Source organism: Eutrigla gurnardus (assembly GCF_963514095.1).
Source record: "Eutrigla gurnardus genome assembly, chromosome: 22".
Classification (NCBI taxonomy): Eukaryota; Metazoa; Chordata; class Actinopteri; order Perciformes; family Triglidae; genus Eutrigla; species Eutrigla gurnardus.
This window is the reverse complement of record NC_139933.1, coordinates 20,141,375-20,153,439: the sequence shown is the minus strand read 5'-3', so window position 1 is coordinate 20,153,439 and position 12,065 is coordinate 20,141,375. Positions and strand designations below refer to the sequence as shown.

The 12,065-nt window shown below is 38.0% G+C and overlaps 1 long non-coding RNA gene across 1 annotated transcript; it reads left to right on the top strand.

Moving 5' to 3' along the window:
• Window positions 1-10,774: 10,774 nt before the first annotated feature.
• On the top strand, window positions 10,775-11,576 carry LOC311033101. The gene is made up of 3 exons (XR_014599238.1): window positions 10,775-10,800; window positions 10,922-11,031; window positions 11,323-11,576. It is a non-coding gene; the product is annotated as an uncharacterized lncRNA (long non-coding RNA).
• The last annotated feature ends 489 nt before the right edge of the window (window positions 11,577-12,065 follow it).

Genomic DNA, 12,065 nt, shown 5'->3' with positions numbered 1-12,065 from the left:
TCCAGAGTGCTTTTATGACTTAAATGTGTTGATATCGGTGGGACATTGAAGAATGCAGCTTATTTGACAACTGACACTGCAATAGTGGTTAAAATGCATGTTACCTGCAAATAACAGCTTAAAAGCCTCTTTCCTGCGTGAAACAGCTGTTTCCGGCTTTTTGCCCACATTAAACTTGTAAAAGCATTGTTTTGCACTTATTTGATGTTAAGACGCCATTTTGTGTTGAAAGACAGTGGAGTGAAACGAAAGTATATCCACTCCAGAGTGCTTTTATGACTTAAATGTGTTGATATCGGTGGGACATTGAAGAATGCAGCTTATTTGACAACTGACACTGCAATAGTGGTTAAAACGCATGTTACCTGCAAATAACAGCTTAAAAGCCTCTTTCCTGCGTGAAACAGCTATTTCCGGCTTTTTACCCACATTAAACTTGCAAAAGCATTGTTTTGCACTTATTTGATGTTTGGACGCCATTTTTTGTTGAAAGACAGTGGACTCACACTGACACGAAAGAATATCCACTCCAGAGTGCTTTTATGACTTAAATGTGTTGATATCGGTGGGACATTGAAGAATGCAGCTTATTTGACAACTGACACTGCAATAGTGGTTAAAACGCATGTTACCTGCAAATAACAGCTTAAAAGCCTTTTTCCTGCGTGAAACAGCTATTTCTGGCTTTTTGCCCACATTAAACTTGCAAAAGCATTGTTTTGCACGTATTTGATGTTTGGACGCCATTTTGTGTTGAAAGACAGTGGACTCACACTGAAACGAAAGAATATCCACTCCAGAGTGCTTTTATGACTTAAATGTGTTGATATCGGTGGGACATTGAAGAATGCAGCTTATTTGACAACTGACACTGCAATAGTGGTTAAAACGCATGTTACCTGCAAATAACAGCTTAAAAGCCTCTTTCCTGCGTGAAACAGCTATTTCCGGCTTTTTACCCACATTAAACTTGCAAAAGCATTGTTTTGCACGTATTTGATGTTTAGACGCCATTTTCTTTTCAAAGACACTGGAATCACATTGAAACGAAAGAAGATCCACTCCAGAGTGCTGTTATGACTTAAATGTGTTGATCTCGGTGGGACATTGAAGAATGCAGCTTATTTGACAACTGACACTGCAATAGTGGTTAAAACGTGTGTTACCTGCAAATAACAGCTTAAAAGCCTCTTTCCTGCGTGAAACAGCTATTACAGCCTTTTCCCCACATTAAACTTGCAAAAGCATTGTTTTGCACTTTTTTGATGTTTGGACGCCATTTTGTGTTGAAAGACAGTGGACTCACACTGACACGAAAGAATATCCACTCCAGAGTGCTGTTATGACTTAAATGTGTTGATCTCGGTGGGACATTGAAGAATGCAGCTTATTTGACAACTGACACTGCAATAGTGGTTAAAACGTGTGTTACCTGCAAATAACAGCTTAAAAGCCTCTTTCCTGCGTGAAACAGCTGTTTCTGGCTTTTTGCCCCCATTAAACTTGTAAAAGCATTGTTTTGCACTTATTTGATGTTAAGACGCCATTTTGTGTTGAAAGACAGTGGACTGAAACGAAAGTATATCCACTCCAGAGTGCTTTTATGACTTAAATGTGTTGATATCGGTGGGACATTGAAGAATGCAGCTTATTTGACAACTGACACTGCAATAGTGGTTAAAACGTGTGTTACCTGCAAATAACAGCTTAAAAGCCTCTTCCCTGCGTGAAACAGCTATTACAGCCTTTTCCCCACATTAAACTTGTAAAAGCATTGTTTTGCACTTATTTGATGTTTAGACGCCTTTTTGTGTTCAAAGACACTGGAATCACATTGAAACGAAAGAAGATCCACTCCAGAGTGCTGTTATGACTTAAATGTGTTGATCTCGGTGGGACATTGAAGAATGCAGCTTATTTGACAACTGACACTGCAATAGTGGTTAAAACGTGTGTTACCTGCAAATAACAGCTTAAAAGCCTCTTTCCTGCGTGAAACAGCTATTACAGCCTTTTCCCCACATTAAACTTGTAAAAGCATTGTTTTGCACTTATTTGATGTTTAGACGCCATTTTGTGTTCAAAGACACTGGAATCACATTGAAACGAAAGAAGATCCACTCCAGAGTGCTGTTATGACTTAAATGTGTTGATCTCGGTGGGACATTGAAGAATGCAGCTTATTTGACAACTGACACTGCAATAGTGGTTAAAACGTGTGTTACCTGCAAATAACAACTAAAAGCCTCTTCCCTGCGTGAAACAGCTATTACAGCCTTTTCCCCACATTAAACTTGTAAAAGCATTGTTTTGCACTTATTTGATGTTTAGACGCCATTTTGTGTTCAAAGACACTGGAATCACATTGAAACGAAAGAAGATCCACTCCAGAGTGCTTTTATGACTTAAATGTGTTGATCTCGGTGGGACATTGAAGAATGCAGCTTATTTGACAACTGACACTGCAATAGTGGTTAAAACGTGTGTTACCTGCAAATAACAGCTTAAAAGCCTATTTCCTGCGTGAAACAGCTGTTTCCGGCTTTTTGCCCACATTAAACTTGTAAAAGCATTGTCTTGCACTTATTTGATGTTTAGACGCCATTTTGTGTTCAAAGACACTGGAATCACATTGAAACGAAAGAAGATCCACTCCAGAGTGCTGTTATGACTTAAATGTGTTGATCTCGGTGGGACATTGAAGAATGCAGCTTATTTGACAACTGACACTGCAATAGTGGTTAAAACGTGTGTTACCTGCAAATAACAGCTTAAAAGCCTCTTCCCTGCGTGAAACAGCTATTACAGCCTTTTCCCCACATTAAACTTGTAAAAGCATTGTTTTGCACTTATTTGATGTTTAGACGCCATTTTGTGTTCAAAGACATTGGAATCACATTGAAACGAAAGAAGATCCACTCCAGAGTGCTTTTATGACTTAAATGTGTTGATCTCGGTGGGACATTGAAGAATGCAGCTTATTTGACAACTGACACTGCAATAGTGGTTAAAACGTGTGTTACCTGCAAATAACAGCTTAAAAGCCTCTTTCCTGCGTGAAACAGCTGTTTCCGGCTTTTTGCCCACATTAAACTTGTAAAAGCATTGTTTTGCACTTATTTGATGTTAAGACGCCATTTTGTGTTGAAAGACAGTGGACTGAAACGAAAGTATATCCACTCCAGAGTGCTTTTATGACTTAAATGTGTTGATATCGGTGGGACATTGAAGAATGCAGCTTATTTGACAACTGACACTGCAATAGTGGTTAAAATGCATGTTACCTGCAAATAACAGCTTAAAAGCCTCTTTCCTGCGTGAAACAGCTGTTTCCGGCTTTTTGCCCACATTAAACTTGTAAAAGCATTGTTTTGCACTTATTTGATGTTGAGACGCCATTTTGTGTTGAAAGACAGTGGACTCACACTGAAACGAAAGAATATCCACTCCAGAGTGCTTTTATGACTTAAATGTGTTGATATCGGTGGGACATAGAAGAATGCAGCTTATTTGACAACTGACACTGCAATAGTGGTTAAAATGCATGTTACCTGCAAATAACAGCTTAAAAGCCTCTTTCCTGCGTGAAACAGCTGTTTCCGGCTTTTTGCCCACATTAAACTTGTAAAAGCATTGTTTTGCACTTATTTGATGTTAAGACGCCATTTTGTGTTGAAAGACAGTGGACTGAAACGAAAGTATATCCACTCCAGAGTGCTTTTATGACTTAAATGTGTTGATATCGGTGGGACATTGAAGAATGCAGCTTATTTGACAACTGACACTGCAATAGTGGTTAAAACGCATGTTACCTGCAAATAACAGCTTAAAAGCCTCTTTCCTGCGTGAAACAGCTATTTCCGGCTTTTTTGCCCACATTAAACTTGCAAAAGCATTGTTTTGCACTTATTTGATGTTTGGACGCCATTTTGTGTTGAAAGACAGTGCACTGCAAAAATGGAATTTCAAGAAAGTAAAAAAAGCCTTGTATCAAGAAAATTAGTCTTATTTTTTGTCCAAAAAGAATATCAATCTTGTCAAGCAAGTTTTGCATTAGAAAAAATATCTCATTTTAAGAAAGTATGCCTTACTTTTTCTTGATAAGATATTCCAGCTAATTTTGAGCTAGAATGAACCAGAAAAAGAGTCTAAAAATGTTTTACGATCAAACCCAGCGGGGCACCAAGATTATTTGCCTTATTTTAAGAGTAAGACCATTTGCACAACATCTCAATTCAAGAATGCCATGAAACAAGGACAAAAGTTTTTATTATTATTATTTTCATTTTCATTACAGGACAGAACCTGTTGCTTCATATCTAACATATTAAGATGACAGCAGACTGGTCTATACAACACACAACCTACAACATAATACAAATAACCATGCTGGATGAAAACAGCATGGCCCATAAAAAAACAAAATGACCTAAAACGGCCAAAATGAAATGACTCAATTGCATCCTGCATCACAAGGTAGAAAAGATCATGCTTATGCAGCATCAGCATTTGACTGCTAATTGATTGTTCGTTTGAAGAAGAAAGAATCATGAAACAACAAAAACAAAAACAATGGTCAAGAAGCAGTTTGTCTATGAGAGGCAAACACATTAAGTGTGCCTCTTACAGTTTATCAATCAAGGCTCTGTGTAGCCCAAGCACATCTCCCAGATCATATTTTGTAGGGACATATGTCACATCCTTGTGAGTATAACTGTAATATGGAGTGAAATCTACCAGATTATCAGATGTTATGAGTTCAGTTGATTGTGCCATGTTTGGAATCTCTATTGTATATGCCATGTAATTTCTATCATAGCCAACAGTAGTATGCTGCTGCAACTCAAAACAATATAACGATGAGTTAATTACATAGATATTGCTCACAAGTCCGAACTCAGGCAAATCATTGGAATTAACAGCAGTTACAAGTAATGTCTTCTCCTGTATATATTTATTACCATTCAGATTAATCCATTCAACAGACACTGCATTGTTTATGTCATCATTCCCAAGGAAAGCCCTGCTTTTTTCTTTCAAATACGACATGTTGCGTATTTCTTTAGTTGGTCCCAATGCACACTCGTTAGAAAAAATTGGGTGTTCAGAATGACTTACATTTTGACAACATTCATACATTTGATTATGCCTTATTAAAGACTTGCAAATGTTACGAAAATTTAGTTTTGAGGCCCACTGTTTGAAAAAACAATGTTTTGATTCAAATCTCATGCACATGTGACGGACCATTGGTCCCAGGAGTTTTATCTGCGATGGAGCATGAATCAAATAATGTTGTTTTGGGGTAATGTTGTTATCAGGGAAAACACTTTTCATATGTTTTAAATGCTGTTCAATTAGTCTTTTCAACTTGTTAATTGTCTGTAGACCAATGACAGGAGCAAACAAAATTTTAACAATTTCTATGAGTTCAAGAATTATTTTGTAGTATTCAGTATCTTTAGCTGTATCAATAAGAAATGGCAATATTTTTAGTAAAACAATCATTTGGCCTGAGGATTGCTTCAATTTACTATCACTTGAAGCTAATGTGCTGTAAGCTATAGGGCTTGGTTTGTCTCTGACATCAAGTGGAGAGTAGGGAAATCCAGTTAATGCACTATTGACGACATCCAAGTCTAGTTGACCTAAAAGAACTAATTGTTTTAACACAGACTTTATTTCTAATGGAGCAATACCTTCAAGAATTATATGCATCATATCCTGAGGGGTTTGTTCGATCAAGTTAAAGGCTGGAAATTCTACCAGCTTGCTCCTTCTGTTGATGCCAAATGTAGTCTTTAAACTGTTTCTAAGATACTCAGTATTTGCCCTGTCAATGTCATTACACTGTCGAACATGTCTTTCTAGTGTCCTTAGCTCAAAGTTGTCTTCGTCAAAATACATTTGCATGTCCTCAAACGAACATTCACACTGGCGGCACTTACTATAGGCGAAACCAACACCCTCTTTAAATCCACAAAGCTCATGTTGTGCTAAGGTGTCTCCACATATCGAAACTAATGCTCCAAATATTTTACGTTCACCATTCGCAGTTTGAATATTAACACCACCATATAGCATTTCCAAGTCCTCATACAACCTGCCCAAAATTCCATCCACTCCACATTCAGACAACTCCCTCTTCTTTGCAATAGCAAGTAGACGGATTGCAGCAAGTTTTGATCTATATTTTGGATTAATGTTTCCTAATGTATAGTAAAACATTAGTAACTTATTCTTGGAAGCATGAGAACCAAGTGGGTTGCAGATTTCAATTTCATCAGAGTAAATGATTATCTGTAAAGCAGAGGGCCGGGCTGAAAATAAAGGGTGTGATTTCATGAGCTCTCCATCTATGATGTCATACAGATAGCCACTTCTGTAATTGTGCGGCTGATTTATCATTTCTAAAACTTTTGGATGGGACAATAACTGTTCTAAACTTTTAATCAGAGGTACATAATGAAAACATTTGGTTATTGAGGAGAGGACCCTTTTTGTCCCTTTTTTCTGCAAGCAGGCCCTATACCCAACAGTAACCTCCTCTGACTCCACAAAATTGAAATTTTCCTTTATCACATTGTCCTGCCTGTATGTTGTTGCAACAGAGGAAAATGGATCCTCAATCCGGTCAAATACTGCCATCGCTTCCTTTTCAAGTTCACTTCCTTGATGTTGCTGGAATACAGTTTGTAGCTGACTCCTCAGATTAGTCACTAACAGAGCTTGATATTGCTGCATTGATGCCAAGACATCATTCACACCTCTCTGAAAAACAGGCAAGAAAGAAGAGAAAATTAAATCCAAACAGTCTAGTTTTAAAATTATTAGCATACACTCAATTGTAGAAAGAATATGAATATTAATAAGAGTAACATCAACACAATGATGCTTTTCAATTAATTTATAAGACATTAAAAGTAAATTAAAAATATGAAGTTATCATAACTAGATAGCAGAGAGCAAGGCATTATTAAATATCAAATCTCATGGATAGATACAAGTTACGTTGCAGCTAAGGGAGACTAATAAGATAACTGTAAACTGACTTGATTTTTTTTTCATCACTCAATATTTTAAACTGCAGGCACCAGTCCAGATGTGCAACATTCAGTGAGTGAGAGGTTGGCCTATGCATAGTACAGTTCACAACAACAGCACTCAACATTACCACTTTAGATCTAATTTCCAAGCTTGGACTTGAAATACAGATAATCAACAGAGCCACAGATGTAATAAATGTAATAATGTTGTATGTAGACAAACCTGTGAAAGATGGTGTTTTTCTCTTGCAGTCAACATAATAGCAGTAGCTTGTCTGCTCAGAGTGTTACACCTCATGTCATCCTTAAAAAAAAAAAGAAAAGAAAGAGAAAATTATATTATAATAAAACACACTGTTGCCACACAGTGATATGCTGTCATAAAAAATAGCATTTTATGACAATCCAGTTGAGATTTATTTTGGAATGGTGAGACATAAGGATGATGATAGGACTTAGCTGGTTGTAGTTGTGTACTGAACGAAACAACAAACTTACCTCTGACTGACATGCAGAAGAGTCAACAGCAGGACATGACACAACAGTCACTGCATCTTGCACCCTGTTTTTCCAACACTGCTTCGTCCGTTGGATGCTCTCTGTTTTCCACCGTTGCATCAGCTGGCATGTATGCCCACACGTTTCGGTCCACTGCTGGTGAGCCTTCCCGGCTAGAGGTCGCTGTTGTCCCCTCTCTCCGCAAGTTGCTGCTGCCACTTTCCAGGTGTTCGCGGTGGTTTCTTCGAATGTGATACCATAGTGAGTTGTAGACTCGATACTCTTTAGTGCATCCATCAATAGGACAAACAACGCGAAAATCTGGACTGCGACTGTGAGCAGTGTTAATATGACTCATTAAAGACTTGAGAGTGAGAGCCACAAACAGAAAGCAAATAACACAGCGCCAAATCATTTTCCCGTTTTAAGCCTGCATTAGCTAGCTGCCGAGTCCGACCGCCTTTGCCTTTGAACTCTGAACCGAAGATGACCTGGTGATACATCAAAGGTACGTACCATAATTCCGTGTCTTATAACGGCAGAAACGACTTGCCATTTATCAATTATCCCGTAAATGTGACTCGATTTTAATAATTACAAAGTCATATGAACTTATTTAGATAAATATAGTTGGTATAAATGCAAAATAAATGTATTTAGCCTGAGCGTCCACCCCCGCTCCCTCTTGGAAGATGGTACAATCCACCCTATTGCACTTTTTTCCCCCCTCTCGTCCGTTGCAATTTGAAATGCACAGCTACTCCGGAGGTCACCTGCTGCAGGCTAAATTCATTATTGTAAAACGTTGATTGTGGATATTAAAATCAAAATATGGACAAACTGGACGAGGTTGCAATTGCCACACTCAGAGGTATGCTACAAGGGTTACTTTTATGTGTTATTTTTAATGTAGTTAACCTAGCTTAACGAGTTGTGGATTCGTGGCTAATGGGCTAAAGTTTAGCCGCTAAACTACATAAAAAAAAAATCAGGCCGGTGTTGCATTATGATTTCCATCTAGATATAGGTTTAGCCTTATTAAGCTTTGGGACCAGTATTTTTCTTTTAATATCAAGGGCTGCAAATGCTGAAAATACAACAACACCCGGTCGTTTGCACATGCCTTGCCCCCCCCCCCCCCCCCCTCAATATATCAAGCTTTCCAAAACTGACATCAAATGTGAATGCATTTTATCTAGCAATGCCCTATTCTCTCCGTAGTTTGCGTGGTTTCAGTATATCTCATTAATTATTATTATTGTAAATGCTGTCAAATTCACTGACTGCTCTTGAAGTAAAAGTAGCAATAATTAGTAAAAATGTCCAAACAATACTTATTGTTCAAGGGGTGTTGGTAAAATATCCTTATCTAATATGTTAAAATATGAAGGAATTCAATGATAACCTCTGTTTTTTGGCCCTGACTGTCACTTTTCTATTTTCCAGCTGCTAATATTGGAGAAGACTTATTCCTCTCGCTTTCCCGAGATGACATCAAAGACCTCTTTCCTGGTCCTGAAAATTTCTTGAGGCGCCGGGCTATATGGCTTGTTGTAAATAAAGATGAAAAGGTCAGTCTTTCACAGTATAAGCTGCTGTTTAACAGTACAACACTTTTCCAATCGTTTTAGACATTTCTGCTTTGCCTTTGAATCCCTTTCAACAATGGATATAAAATAAAAAAGTGATTTTTTTTCAAGTTTTTTTTAAGTTCCCAAAATGATAATGCATGTTTATTAAACTAACAAGTAAGAACATACTATGACAAAATTACTCAATAAATGTTTGTGTTTATGTGTTTTAGGTGGATACTGCTCCTGAAATTCAGCAATCACCCCCCACTGGAGGCAGTGACCTTTCAAAAGAGGAGGCCAATACTTCTAAATTTGTGACTATGTCCAACCCAGAATACATAGTCTTCACAGACAGTGAGCTTGAACAGGTGCGACGCTCCTTCTTTGAGCAGAAACGGCTGGGGACTGAGCACAATGTGACCTTATCCAAGGAGCTCTTCTGCAGACTCATAAGAAACACTATGACTAATATGATCTCCATCGCAAGAGCCACAGAGGACTCCAGATACCCCACCAGACATGAGGTGAATGCTATGGCAAAGCGATTGGTGGAGTACTATCCAATGATAAAAGACAGGTCATCAAACAGTCGGTGGGTGAGTAGATTTTTGTCACTTTTGCTTGTTGCTGGTATTATGTTAATACTGAGATTTAGGTCATTTCTATTCATACAGTGCTAAATCAGACAGAAAGTTCAAATGGAGCTAGACATTGCCAAAAGCTATAATTACAGAATAAGAACGCTTGAGCCCCTATCATCTTTTTTGAATGTTTGCTATGTATGCCTTGCAGGAGCATGTTGCCAAAAAGCTCAGGAAGAGACTCTCAAATGTCAGAAGTCCAAGGAAGGCCAAAGGTCCTCCTTCGAAGAAACCACGACAAGATGTCAGTTTAGACGTTTCAACTACTGACTATGATGGAGATTCCAGTGCATCCACCATTATTCTGGAACGGTCACCTGTTAGTCCCATGGGCATCCCAGTAGATCTGTCATCTAGCAGCACCCCAGCACAGAACCGGGACAGCAGTGATGAAGAATGTATGTATTGTAAAAAATATAATTTGTTATTTTTACCTGTTAGTTTGGAAATCTCATGTCCCCTTTCCATCATAACGTCCCTGTAATGTCTTCAGCTTGTTCAGTTGACGTCATGGACAGCCAGAAAATCCAAGCAAGACACTACAAGACCCTCCAAGAAATGTATAAGTCAAAAAAGCCAAACAAAGCTGCGGTAACTCATTTGCTGAACCTGGAATTTGAGTCTCGAAGATGCTTCATCACCTCTGATGTTTTAAAGGAGCAAGACAGAGCAACAAAGATTCTAGAGGCTTACCCTTGCTTCAGAGAACTGGATCACGTAAGTAATGTTGGTCCCACTTAGTTCACATTTTCAGCTCTTCTAAGGACTCAGTTTAGCATGACATAATTAGCATAATGTTCATACACATTATAGATTTTTAGTCATCAGAATGTATGACAAGAACTTTTTTTCAGTAATTTTTCTTTCTTTTTCTGAATTTGACTATTTTTCAGGTGCTGGATGAGCTGCAGCGAATCCTCCAACCGACCAACTCTCATTACATATCAGAGGTGCAGAACAGATGGAAAACCTTCTATTCCAAGGTCCAGTTTTATGGAGTGATGAAGAAGGCCATGAAGCCTCCTAAAACTTTGAATGGAGGTGAAGTCACAATACATTGACTTGTTAATTTTATATAATAATGTCTTGTAATTATTTATGTAATGTTATGTTACAGTTATTTATGGTAACACCTTGTTTTGTGCTTTTTTCATTAAACCAGTGGAGCATATCACAGCTGTCTTCAGAGCCCTGCCACTGCTCTTTCCATCCAGCACTATGCCACCGAAGAAACTGGGCTCAAGCAGCGAGGCTCTTTTCCATATCCTTGCGGTGAGATTTACAGACTTACTGCAACATTTCATAATATATGTTCCAGTTTTTCAGGCATACATTTTATATTAGGTTTAGTAACCTTTAGATAAACTTTTATAATTTCAAAAGGTCTAAAGGGGAAGTTTGTACTAACTTTATTGGAACTAGCTGTGGTGCATTCAGCATTTGCAGTGCTGAATGCTGAGGGATTATTCTTAAGTGTTTTAAAATATGAGTTCACTAATGTTCTAGTCCAGGTCAAAGTTTGTAATGTTTTTCGAATCTTCTTCATTGATTTGTGTCATCTAGACTTCTGAGCATCCTGATGGTTTCATGCAGCAGCGACCCCTGTCTTCTCCGGTTCTGCTTGTTTCCGAGGACAACTGCATGATCGCCATTGGAAACACACCAGTGACCACCTTCACCATGGATAGACTTAATGAAGGACTTCTCTACCTCATGGCATATTACTATGCCCTGCACATGACCTACCCAAAGTGCATTTCTACACTACTGTCAGTACTGCAGACAGAGGTACTTCAAGATTCAATTCATGAGCAGGATTTGACCCACCACTACAAAAAAACGATCAGTGAGTGGAAGTCATTCAGTGAGTGAGTCCCTTTGTTTGTCACTCTGCCCCTCTCTGCCTGATTTTCAAAGAAAGTTGATGTTCTGTTTAAAAAAAATGTTCCTCACAGTTAGACACATGGTTGGTGAGATTGAAAACCATGGGAGATTATGCTGCAAACTAGCTGCAACATGATTTTTAGTTGCTATTATTGCTATTATTTTGATAGTGAGGTTTTCAATCTGTTTTATTATGATGGATCTGGAATGCAGAAGTGCCCTTTTTTTGGATGTTGAATTGAGCAATTGTATTGCAAAGTGAATAAAAAAAATTTACTGAGAAAGTTTTGGTATCTTGATTTAAGACATCACTTTTATATTTGTTATGCTGTTTTAAGAAATTATGTCTTATTTTAACTACTTTTATGCTCATTATCAATCCCAGATTAAGGTGTAATTTCTTAAATTAGTAAAGAGACTTA